Source organism: Benincasa hispida, chromosome 3 (genome assembly GCF_027475165.1).
Source record: "Benincasa hispida cultivar pf3 chromosome 3, pf3_genome.v1.1, whole genome shotgun sequence".
NCBI classification, from domain to species: domain Eukaryota; kingdom Viridiplantae; phylum Streptophyta; class Magnoliopsida; order Cucurbitales; family Cucurbitaceae; genus Benincasa; species Benincasa hispida.
Window position 1 is genome coordinate 50059664 of NC_143480.1, and position 12189 is coordinate 50071852.

The following is a 12189-nucleotide window of genomic DNA, read 5'->3' on the forward strand; positions in this document are numbered from 1 at the left end:
ACCCCACAATGTGAAAATTCTAATATACCCCAATTGTAAACGGTTTGATTTCTCTTCACTCTTCATCTTCTTCGGTTAAATTTCTTCCTGAAAACCACTGGTCCCAGCATTTCTCAAAAAACCCCTTTCCTCTCACAAAAATCCTCTTCCCTCTGTAAGAGCCCCTTCAATTTGGCTAAATCTTATGCGTTGGATTCTACACAAGTACCTTCATTTGTACAAAAGTACTTTGTTTAGAGTCCATTAATATGTTTTTAAGTATTTTCATTGTTACGATGGATGAGGTGTTTGTGTGATTTCTGGTATGTTAATCGTAAAAACCTACAAACGTTAAGCAATATTTTTAAACGGACTGAAGTTAGAGATGTCCAATCTTCCCACAGGGATGGGTCCCGCCCCGTGGGGAGGTAGTGGAGAAAAAAATTTTCCATGAGCTAAACGAGGACGGGAACGGGAAATGCATTCCCTGTTCCCAGCCCCAGCCCCTGTCCCTCACCGTTCCCCATCCCTGCCCTGATTAGCTTTTACATATTTATTTAGTATAATTATCTAATGTTATGTTATTATTATTATTATATAAGTATTATATTTAAATTCAAATTTGATTATTTATTGGGAAAGATAATGAATATGTTTAAATTAAATGTTTAAATTTAGATTATATATGTGAATAATTTGATTTACGTTTATTTCTTTCTACTAAAAGAAATTAATTAACTTTTTTAGGTCAAAATTTGAGTAATTTATCTTTAAATTCAAATTGTCATATAAAACTAACAATAATAAATAATTTAGTGATAAAGTTAATTATTTAATTAAAATTTGCTCACATTAGTGATTTAAACTGATTAACATTTTACAAAAAAAAAAAAAGTAACGAGAAAAAATTCCCCGCGGGGAACCCGATTCTCGCGAATTCCCCGGGAATCCCCGCCTCGATCCTTGTGGAAAATTTTACGGGGATGAGGAATGAAATGGGGAGCGGGGACGGGGATGGAGAATGGCATCCCCGACCCCGCTCCGCCCGTGGACATCTCTAACTGAAATAGATTGCTAGTTTTTTTTGGTCCAATATCTAGAAATAAGGAATTTCTATTTAGATTTACTTGAATTGATTTTTTTTTTTTTATTATTTATTTATTTATTTATTATTATTTTTTAAGAAAAGTGGGGTTTAAATTAGGGTTTTGAACATTTTTCGTAAAGTTTCTTAGTAAAGATCCTGTCATTTTTCCTATAGGTGGTGGCGATCAAGACCTTCTGGGAACAATGACCGAATTCTCAAATTTCTTGGAATGTTTAAACTGTCTAGGAAATTTCAATAGTTTGTCATTTTTCTAGAAGAAATCGACCATGATCTTCGAGGAAAAATGACAGAATCCTCAAATTTCTTGAAAAATTCGAACTCTCCAAGAAATTTTAGCTTTATGTTATTTTTCCCAAAATGAAGCGACCATGTTTTTCCCGAAAAAATGACAAAATGCTCAATTTTCCTGAAAAGTTCGAACTCTCCAAGAAATTTTAGCTTTCTATCATTTTTTCCAGAAGGAATCGACCATGATCTTCTGCGAAAAATGACAAAATGCTCAAATTTCCAAGTCATGTCATTTGGCTTAGGTTATAAATGCCTTTCCATGTTCCTATAAGTATGTATCCTATATTATTTGATATATATGTAGGTATTTAATATAGAGTCGAGGATCTTGTGTGAAGACCATTTTAAGAGTTTTTTGACCTCTTGTTGCCATTTAGTTCACACTCGTGATGTCATCTTTAGGAAGTCAAGTAGGATCTAGGTAGATATGTTTAGGCAAACTATTTTTGGAACCATTCTAGATTGTAATCTCTCCCTTAATGGCTAGCTAATACACATTTTGCTTCTTAGGGAGATTGTAGATGATAGACTAGATGTCATTTGTTTTTAATCATTTTGGGAATAGAGTGTTTTTTGGTAAGGATGAGTTTGTCCTCATCACTGGGTTTAGAGTACGAACGAGGAACAAATTTAGGTTGCCGAACCCCATTAGGCTTAGAAATCTTGTACTTTGATAATCTGTAGAAAAGGAAGCAGAATGACGCGGAAGATCAGTTTCTAGCCTTAGACTTTAGGAGTGATGAAGATGAAGTGAAGGTTTCACTTACATACTTCATTGAGTTGGTGATGATGGGGAGGGAGAAGAAATAAAATTTGACCTTAGTCTCTTAGGGATCGTGGACAATTGGGAGGTCTTCTATAATTATGACTGGAGTGGAATCATTTTCAAGAAGACGATCAATAGTCTCAAGAAAGCATTGTCCTATGCAATTAATTGCGGCGAACTTGGGAAGATTGCGAGATACGACATGTATGGGTTCCCTTTTGCCTTCCAGGTTATTCATTCTTTTGTAGTGAACCACTATGTTCTCGATTTTTGTTATTCCTTATCTTCTTTTGAACATGCATGTGTTGGGGTTGATGCCCTAAATCTCGTGGGTCCTGTAGTTTTTAATTGTACAAACATTTTATTTATTTAATAAAATATGAGATGTTTTATTTAATATTTAGTAGCATTAACCCAAAAACTAATAACTAACATCCAAGGTTATATTCTATAGCTTCAACATGTATGTAGAGACATACAGGTGGATCATGTTTAAGTGATAACCTAAATGGTTTGTAATAGATGGATAAGATTGGGTACCTTATCTTGAAGACACTTTGAATACGACCCACTTTGTAATATGTTACAATTGTTGTAAAGTGCTACAAATGATCTGATCCTGATCATTCATGTAGAGACATGTAAGTGAGGGTGTTCTATACAAAGGAGTTTGTATAAGCCTGGACCATGAAATGACTAGTCTTATTATATAACTCTGTTAATAATAGAGACTTACATTTTACCAAGATGACCATAGTGACATGACTTGAATCCTGAGTGAGTTGTGAACTTCTACTCATGAAGGCGGTCCTTTGACTTGTATAGGTGGAATTGGCCAGATTGCTGACTCAATAAGCCTACTATTTTGGGGATTCATCTGAATGGGGAACTGGGAACATAGTTACACAAGACGGAATTCACTATTTCCCTAACGTTTGGGTAAGTAGATAAATTTCTCTCTTAGGGATTGATTCCAAAGCTTGAACAATGTGGCACCACACCTTCTCTTGGGCCCAAAGGAGTTTGGCCATAGTTGTACTATGACTTATTGTTCACTAGAGGGATCAATAGAATTTAAGGAGTTAGATGTAACTACAGGGGCAAAATGGTAATTTTGGCCCAACTGTATTTACAAGCAATTTATGAAGGGTCATCACATTGTTGACTAGTTATATCCAATGAATGTAGAGTTCGATCTTTAGTGGAGTGACCGACAGTTAAGGGATGTTGAATAATTTAATTAAAGGAGTTTAATTAATTATTCAAATACCATTGAAACTTCAATTTACAGGTCCATAAGGTCCTTTTGTAGCTCAATAGGGATTAATGAGAATCAATTTTGGATTAATTTGAATTGTTCAAATTAATTGAGGGAGTTAATTATATATGATATAATTAGTATAATGTATTTGATACATTATAATATAAAGTTTATTTGAGAGGTAAAAAAATATTTGAATATGATTCAAATACTAATTATATGGATGAGATTCATATAATTATATTTAGTATAAATGTGATTTATATTAAATACCATGCATTAATGAGAGAATTTAAAAATATAGGTTATATTGTATTTGATACAATATAAAAACTATAGGTTATGTGTTATATATGATATAACATATAATTATATAATAATAATTATATAATTATATATATATATATATACACATATATATATAATAAATTAGTTATTATATGTATATATAATGTTTATTTAAATTAAAATTAATTTTTAATTTAATTTTAATTTTAAAATTAAAGTGAGGGAAATAACTCCCCTCTCCTTAATTCTCTCTTGATTTAATCGTGTGGTGAGTGATTTTTGGGTGACCATCATCTTTTTTACCGAAGATTTACAGAAAGTTTTTTTTTTTACGCTCTCTGGATTCCACGAATTATCATAAAAAACTCTTTCTCTCTAAATTTTTTTCTCTCCCTCACCCAAAACTCAGAGTCCACACACTCCAGAGGATTCTCTACCCAGAAGAGAATACAGAAGGCTCCGCTTGGTGGTGTCATCATGGGGTGTTCGTGATTCTTTTTGTTCGTGACAGATTACGGAGGGATTTTGTGAAGAAATTGGTTTCTTCAAGGGTAAGTTTTTTCCTAACCCTTTATCCCTATTATTCCCTCTTCGTAGCATGCTGTAAAATTGAGTTTTTTTGCATAATTTTTGTTCTATAAAATTTTTGTTATGTGAAACAGAAATTGGGCCGATCCTTGCATCCGCAATGGAATTTCAAAGTTTCTTCAATTGGTATTGGTTTTGGTCCCAATTTTTAAAATTTTTTAGAATACTTTTACAATTTTATGGTGGGTTGCATTCTATAAATTGATTCATGTGATGAATGGAATGTTTTTTGGTTTGCAATTATTGGATAATTTCGAGATTGGATCATAAATTTACAGTTTTTATTTTATAATTTGGTTTGTAAGGTCCCTATATTTTTTGGCATAATTTGCAACCGAGTCTGTATTTTGAAAGTCTTGAGTCGTTTTTCTATGGATTTATGGAGAAAACGAGGCCAAAATTGGAGGAAAATCGAAGGAATTTGTACAGTAGCATTGCAACAGTGTGCCCTAGCATTGCAACACTATGAAGTGTGGAATGGAATGTTCTTTCCCTGGCGTTGCAACGCTAGGTCACAACTTTGCAACGCTCTAAGACGGAAAGAATGAATTAGTTCGCAAGTGGTTTGGTTTGTGGCTTGACTGGTTCGTGTCCGTTTCACTTGGTTCGAGCGGTTTGAGGGTGGCCTGAGTGCTGGGCGGTCTGATTCGTGGGGTTCAAGGTCCGGTTTGCTTGTTTGGTTAAGCTATTAATTTGTAATAGTTAGATTTTTTTAATTAATTAAATTAATATAAGTGTTATATTGATTTAATTAATTGTTTAAGAGTCTAATCCCGATCCAATAATTATTCAAAATATGCATGCGATGTATGATTTAATTTATATAATTATATGTCATAATGTATGTCATATAGTAAGATCCCACCATAGGTTATGCATTATTCTGCCGTGGAGACCTATGATTCTATGTCTTGTGTCCCCTATAGAGAGTGTATGCAAAGAAGAGAAACATTGAGTAAGAACTCAATCACTTCGATGATAAGAAATTCTTCTCATCAATTACAAATGTTTTAGTTTTTGTGCTGCTCTCAACAAGAAAATTTTTCCATTTGATAGTTCCTTGAAAGTCTGGTATGGAAAAGTCGACTCCCTGAAATGGCAATTTGATTGTTAAACTCTTGGAAAACCTGGCAGTTTGCTGATATTAAGCAAAAATGATTTTCTTGATTCATGTTGTTATGAACCTTCCTATTACATGATTTGAAATAATTAGATGATTTTGATATAAAAATATTTAGTATATCTACAGACTTGATTATGGGCAATAGATATGTGTTATTGACTATAGGTAATTGATTACAGACTTCTAACTCTGTAATGGCTTTATGTCATTGATTAATGATCTTGCATTTGAATATCTCTTATTTGTTCTAAATTTGGATTAGATTGTTTTGGTATTAAACTTAGTCGTATCTTAAACTTATTTCTTTCAAAGATTTGGTTGATGAATCAACTTCCCAATGATTCACACTCAAAGGGATGGCTTAGTCCTAAGAATGATTCTAATGCTAATACTTTTGCACACAAACATGGGGTGGTGAGTAGTAGTTTCTTCTCTTCGCTTTCATAAGTATTAGTTACTTGGGTTGGTAAGTTGTTTATGGTTTGTCGATTACTATTAAACCACACCTTTTGGCTATTGTTGTTAATGTTTCAAAGCTTTAGTACTCTTCTTGGTCAATTCCAGACATCTTATGCTAGTGATTACTTCCAATATCTGTATGAATTAGTTATTGTTGCAAGCCACAAAAACCACATATTTGTAGGGTTCAATGTTATTGGTGAGGTTAGATAATTTATGGCGTTTTTCTTTTGTGTTTCAATTTAAGACTTTAGTGGAGGTGGTTTATTAACAGTCAGAATTGCAAATGAAAACTTGTATATACCATGTTGACAGATTGCGGACTGTTTCACATCTTATGGGTATTTTTTAGGAAACAGTAATTATATATTTTAAGAACAATTAATCAATAAAAAAAGATTTTTTTCCTAGTTATTTATAAAAAAAACCTCTTAGTTTGTTCATTTTTCATTTTTCATTTTTCTCTTTCTTGTTAGAATGTTCCTCCGACTGTGTTAGTTTGTTTCTTGAGAAAACATTGCTCAAAGTCAATTCAAGTTGACGGAAAGGGAACACCCTACTTGAAAACTGACATGAAAAGGTGAATTAGATAGATTTGCTACAAGCATGCAATTGTTGATTAAGGTTTATTAAAGAGTTTAATGAACATTAATAAAAATTGTTTAACTATCCAAAGTAAGTGTTACTTTTAGATAAATTTAAATAATCACATAGTAAAATAAGTAGTCGTATTTTTTTAAGTAAAATTAACCCTAGGTAAAACACTTAGTGGGAGGAAAATGGTGTATATGATACTTCGTTTTTTTCTTTTTCACATATCTCTTCTAAATTCACACCGTGAGATCTATACTTGACCTCGAGGTACCTTTGCTTGTGTCCTCTTACAGATGGCATTTGCATGACTTTTTATTCAAACTCCAGAAATGGATATGATTGCTTTAGTTTTTGTCCTAATTGGTTTTTTCCTACAGTTGGCTCATTGGAGCAGAACTCTAGAATCTAAAATGAGGGGTTACATTTACAAGAAAATGTTAAGCAAATTAACGGTTTCTGAACCAAACAATGATGACTGATATTTACTGTAACAGAAGTTGTTCTGTATATTGGTTGAGATGGTCTCATTTCAGTGAAAGGGTACCTGATCACCCCACGGTGGCTTTTATGCTGCCTCAATAAAATATCATTGCAAAATAGATATCACATAGGGTGCATTGTATTATTTTGCTAAATTTGATTGGTTTTTCCAAATGGGTAATGCTTGAATACTAATTAAAATAAATTGTATGTTTCAGTAATTTTTTCATGATAACTTCCGCAACGTTAAATTTACTCGCACCGACAAACTTACCGGTGAAAATTACACTATATGGAAAAACACAATCAACACGATTTTAATCATTGTTGACCTGATATTTGTCCTTATGGAGGATTGTTCTCCTGTTCCTGCTTAAAATGCTCTTCGAAACGTTCGAGAAGCATACAAGTATTGGATACAGGCAAATGAAAAGGCTCGAGCATACATCTTGGCAAGCCTTTCTGAAGTCTTAGCCAAGAAGCATGAGACAATGATCACTGTTTGTGAGATCATGGAGTCTTTACGGGCGATGTTCGGACAACCGTCCGCACAACTTAGGCACGATACTTTGAAAAACATTTTTCAATGCCCATATGCAAGAGGAGGCATCTGTTAGAGAACATGTTCTCAACATGATGGTCTTTTTCAGCGTGCGGAGATGAATGGGTCAGTCAACGATGAAGCCAATTAGGTTAGCTTCATCTTGGAATCTTTACATGAAATTTTTTATAGTTCCATAGCAACGTTGTTATGAACAGTATTGACTACAACCTGACCACCTTACTTAATGAGCCACAGACATTCCAATCCTTGATGAAAACCAAGGAACAGAAGGGTAAGGCAAATGTTGCTTCATCGTCTAAGAAGTTCTACAGAGGTTCTACCTTTGAAAATAAGTCTGTGTCTTCTTCTTTTGGCACTAAAAAGTAGAAGAAGAGGAAAGGTGGAAAAGGGAAAGCTAATCCACAAGCTGCTGCCCAGAAGGGCAAGAAGGCCAAGTCTACAAAGGGAATCTGTTTCTATTGCAACCATGAGAAACATTGAAAGAGGAATTGTCCCAAATACTTGGCAGAAAAGAAGAAGGCCAAGAAGGGTAAATATGATTTACTTGTTTTGGAGACTTGGTTAGTAGAGAATGATGATTCTGATGAGATAAACAAGCATGAAACGTAAGCATTCAGAATCAATAAGCATTCTAAATACATTTAACTTAAGTTCTATGAAGCATGTAAAACATATTATTCAGCAAAAGGGTTTCTAGAAGACAATCCTTTGAAGAATCCTCCAAATCCAAGCTGCTCTTCACGAAATCTCAGCTTCAAATCCTCAGTGAACTATCAAGAGATCTTCTCTACTATTCTCAGCCTTGAAATTGAATAGTGAAACTCAAGATTGAAGTGAAATGTGAAGGGAATGAGTGAGGGCTTCTGCAGAAACTATTTTATGCAGCAGTTTTGGAGAAATTCAGCTTCATCCTACTCTTCAATCTGAAATTGAAGTTTTATTTATTTATTTTTTATTTTTTTTATCTCAATCATTCATGCAATCACTGAAGGATCAACTAATGGCCACCTCAATTAGATGAAGGAAATGGGCTAGGTGTACAAAGGGGAAATCATCCACCAAATGTTGGAATTTTCCACTATAGAAAGTTGAATTTTCCATTAAATTAAAAATTGATTTTCAATTTTGATTTAATTCAAATATAAAAAATAAAAAATAATTTCTCAAATTTAATTTTAAAAATTGAAAATAAATTTGATTTTAATTAATTAAACAAATTTAATTAAATAAATAGTAATTTAATATCAAATATTAAATTAATTCAATATCTAATTTATACATGAATCCTATTCATGTAATTAATATTTAATAAATATTTAAAATATCATATACTCTCCAATTTTACATCGAATACTCTCCAATTCGATAAATTAAACGTTTAATTATATCGAAGATAATTATTCAAACCCTAATTGTAATTTGGATACTTCAATTTGAACATTTCAAATTGAAATTCAATTTGAACACTTCAAATTGAAATAATTTCGAATTCACTCAATTTACTAATTTTTTACAAATTAGTAGAAGGACCTTATAGATCTACAGATCATGAGCTCCAACGATTTGAAATTAATTGGCTAAACTCTTTAAATCGAATTTAATCCATATTCGTTAACTATCAACTCACACCACTATACCTCGATAGTTGCACTCTCCTCACTATAGATATATTTGGTGTCCATTTGATTTAACCATAATTAGTAAGTCGACTCTTCATAGGTTGTTCGTAATAACGGTTGCATCAAATGTTGTTTTACTCCCGAAATTACATCTTGCTCCCTAAGTTCCACTGATTCTCTAATAAAAAAATGGTTTATGATTCAATCACTAAACCGAATTCCTCTCGGGCCAATGAAAGGGTGGGGCCCATTGTTCTAGACCTGGATTAAGTACTTAAGAAAAAAACCTTTCTCCTATCCCTAAATCAGGTAGGCGTGAATTCTATTTTGCGCCCTATGTCCCAAGTTATCTACCTAGTCTTACTCTTGAATGGAAGGCTTATTGGGCCAGCGCTGTTGAGCTAACCCTCACCTATGCAAATTTAAGGATAATCCAGAATAAACAAGAGTTCATAGTTAGCTTAGGATTAAGATCGAGTTACCTAGGCCATCTATGCAAAATGGCCAATCTTAAACAACAAAAGACGTTATAAAGTAAGAGTGACTTATTTCTTGGTCCGATCTTATACAAACTCATTGTATAGGATGCCCCTACTCCTCATGTTGATACATGAATGAATCAGGATCACTTCGTTTGTAACACCTTACGACAAATTGTAACAACTACAGAGAGCTGCATCCAATAGTGTTACCAGAATAAGGTACCAAATCTTATTCATATACTATAGACCATTTTGGCTATTTACTCGAACTTGATCCATCTTTATGTCTCTACATAAAGTTCAAGTATTCATATAATAACCATGGATCTTAATTTATTGGATTTAGTCTTTACAAGTGCAATTTACATTTTCAACAATAACTTTATTGAATAATGTCAAATAACATTTTTTTTTATAATATAATATGTTTAACTTTATAAACTGCAAGTTTTAGGATATACAACCCAACACACTCCCACTTGGACTAAAACTCTAGTGGATAGATATATACAAATATATACAACATTGAGTTCAATGAGAGAATAAATACAATAAACTAGGGCATTAGATACTCATTATTTCTCCCACTTGCCCTAGTTCTAAATATCTCGTAGACCTAGTCCCACTAGGTGACCCTCAAACACTTCAGCCGATAGGACCTTTGTAAATGGATCAGGTAAGTTGTCTTGTGAGGTTATCTACGTGACGATCACGTCTTCTCTATGTACAATCTCTCTAATGATATGGTATTTGCACTCGATGTTTCTCCATGCTTATGACTTCTAAGTTCCTTTGAGTTAGCAACCGCTCCATGTTATCACAATATAGGGTGATCGACAGGTGCATATTTGGAACTACTTCCAAATCTATCAGGAACTTGCACAGTCATACAACTTCTTTGGCTGCTTCGCTTGCAGCTACATACTCAACTTTCATTGTGGAGTCAACAATAAAACTTTGCTTGATACTCTTCCATACTATTGTTCCTTCGTTCAGAGTGAAAACTGACCCTGAAGTTGATTTAATTGAATCCACATTGGTCTAGAAGTTAAAATAAGTGTATCCAGTATGGATTAGATCCTTATCACCATACACGAGTATATAGTCCCTCGTTCTCTGAAGATACTTGAGGATGTTTTTAACGACAATCCAATGATCATATCCTGCATTAGATTGAAATTTGCTGAAAATTCTAACTGCATATCATATATCAGAATGAATGCACAACATTGCATACATTAAACTCCTTACTACTGATACATATGGAATTCATTTCATAACATCAACCTCTTGAGGTGTCTTTGGACATTGTTCCTTAGACAGATGAATTCCATGTCTGAATGGTAACATACCTTTCTTGGAATTTAGCATTTTATATCTAGACAACATTTTGTCTATATAAGATGCTGGAGATAATGCTAAAAATCTGTTCTTACGATTCCAAACTACTTGGATCCCAAGAACATACTGCGCTTCTCCCAAATCCTTCATTTGGAACAATGATAGCAAGCCATCTCTTGATGTCAGCTAGAAATCCTACCTCATTTCCTATGAGTAGAATATCATCAACATACAGAACTAGAAAAGCTATAATTTTGTTGACAATCTTCTTGTAAACAAAATGTTTGTCAACATTCTGTTCAAAGCCATAAGATTTGATCGCAATGTCAAATCTCATATTCTAGGATCGAGACGCTTGTTTCAACTAATAAATGGATCTATTAAGCTTGCAAACCTTTTGCTTTTGACCCTGTTGTATAAACCCTTCTGGTTGAGACATATAGATACTCTCTTCAAGATAGCCATTCAGAAAGACTGTCTTGACATCCATTTGCTAGATTTCATAATCATAAATACAACTATGGACAAGAGTATCCTAATAGACTTTATCATGGAAACCGAAGAAAAGGTTTCTTCATAGTTTACCCCTTCTCTTTGGGTGAACCTTTTTGTCACAAGTCTAGATTTGTAGGTCTATAACTTACCAGCTTGGTCTCATTTTCTCTTGTAGATCCACTTGCAATCGATAAGTTTTACCCTTACTGGTTGATCTACAAGATCCCAGACTGAATTGAAGTACATTGACTCCATTTCAAGGTCCATAACTTTAATCCATTGGTCTTTATCCACATTTTTCTTTGCTTGTTTGAAAGTTAATGGATCCTCTAAGTTATCATCTGACATGATGACTTGAGTTTCAGTTAAACCCATGTACCGATTAGGTTGTTGCACAACCCTTCCACTACGTTGAGGCATTCTCAACTCTTGAGAAGATGTGAAATACCAGTTTCATCAACAACTATTGTTGATGGATCTACTCGTTCAATAACTCTTGTTGATTTATCTGTAATTTCTTTGGTCATTTCATTTATTATTAGCTTACTGCGAGGTTGATGAATTTTAATGTGTATTCTAGCAAAGTTTCATTTGTCGATACAAATAATTTATCCTCTTGAGGATTATAAAAGAAATCACCTTTCATCTCTTTAGGATAGGCTACAAATAGGCATGCTTTTGAACGACGTTTCAGTTTCTTAGGATTTTGCACCAACACATGTGCTGGACATCCTTAGATCCTGAAGTGACGTA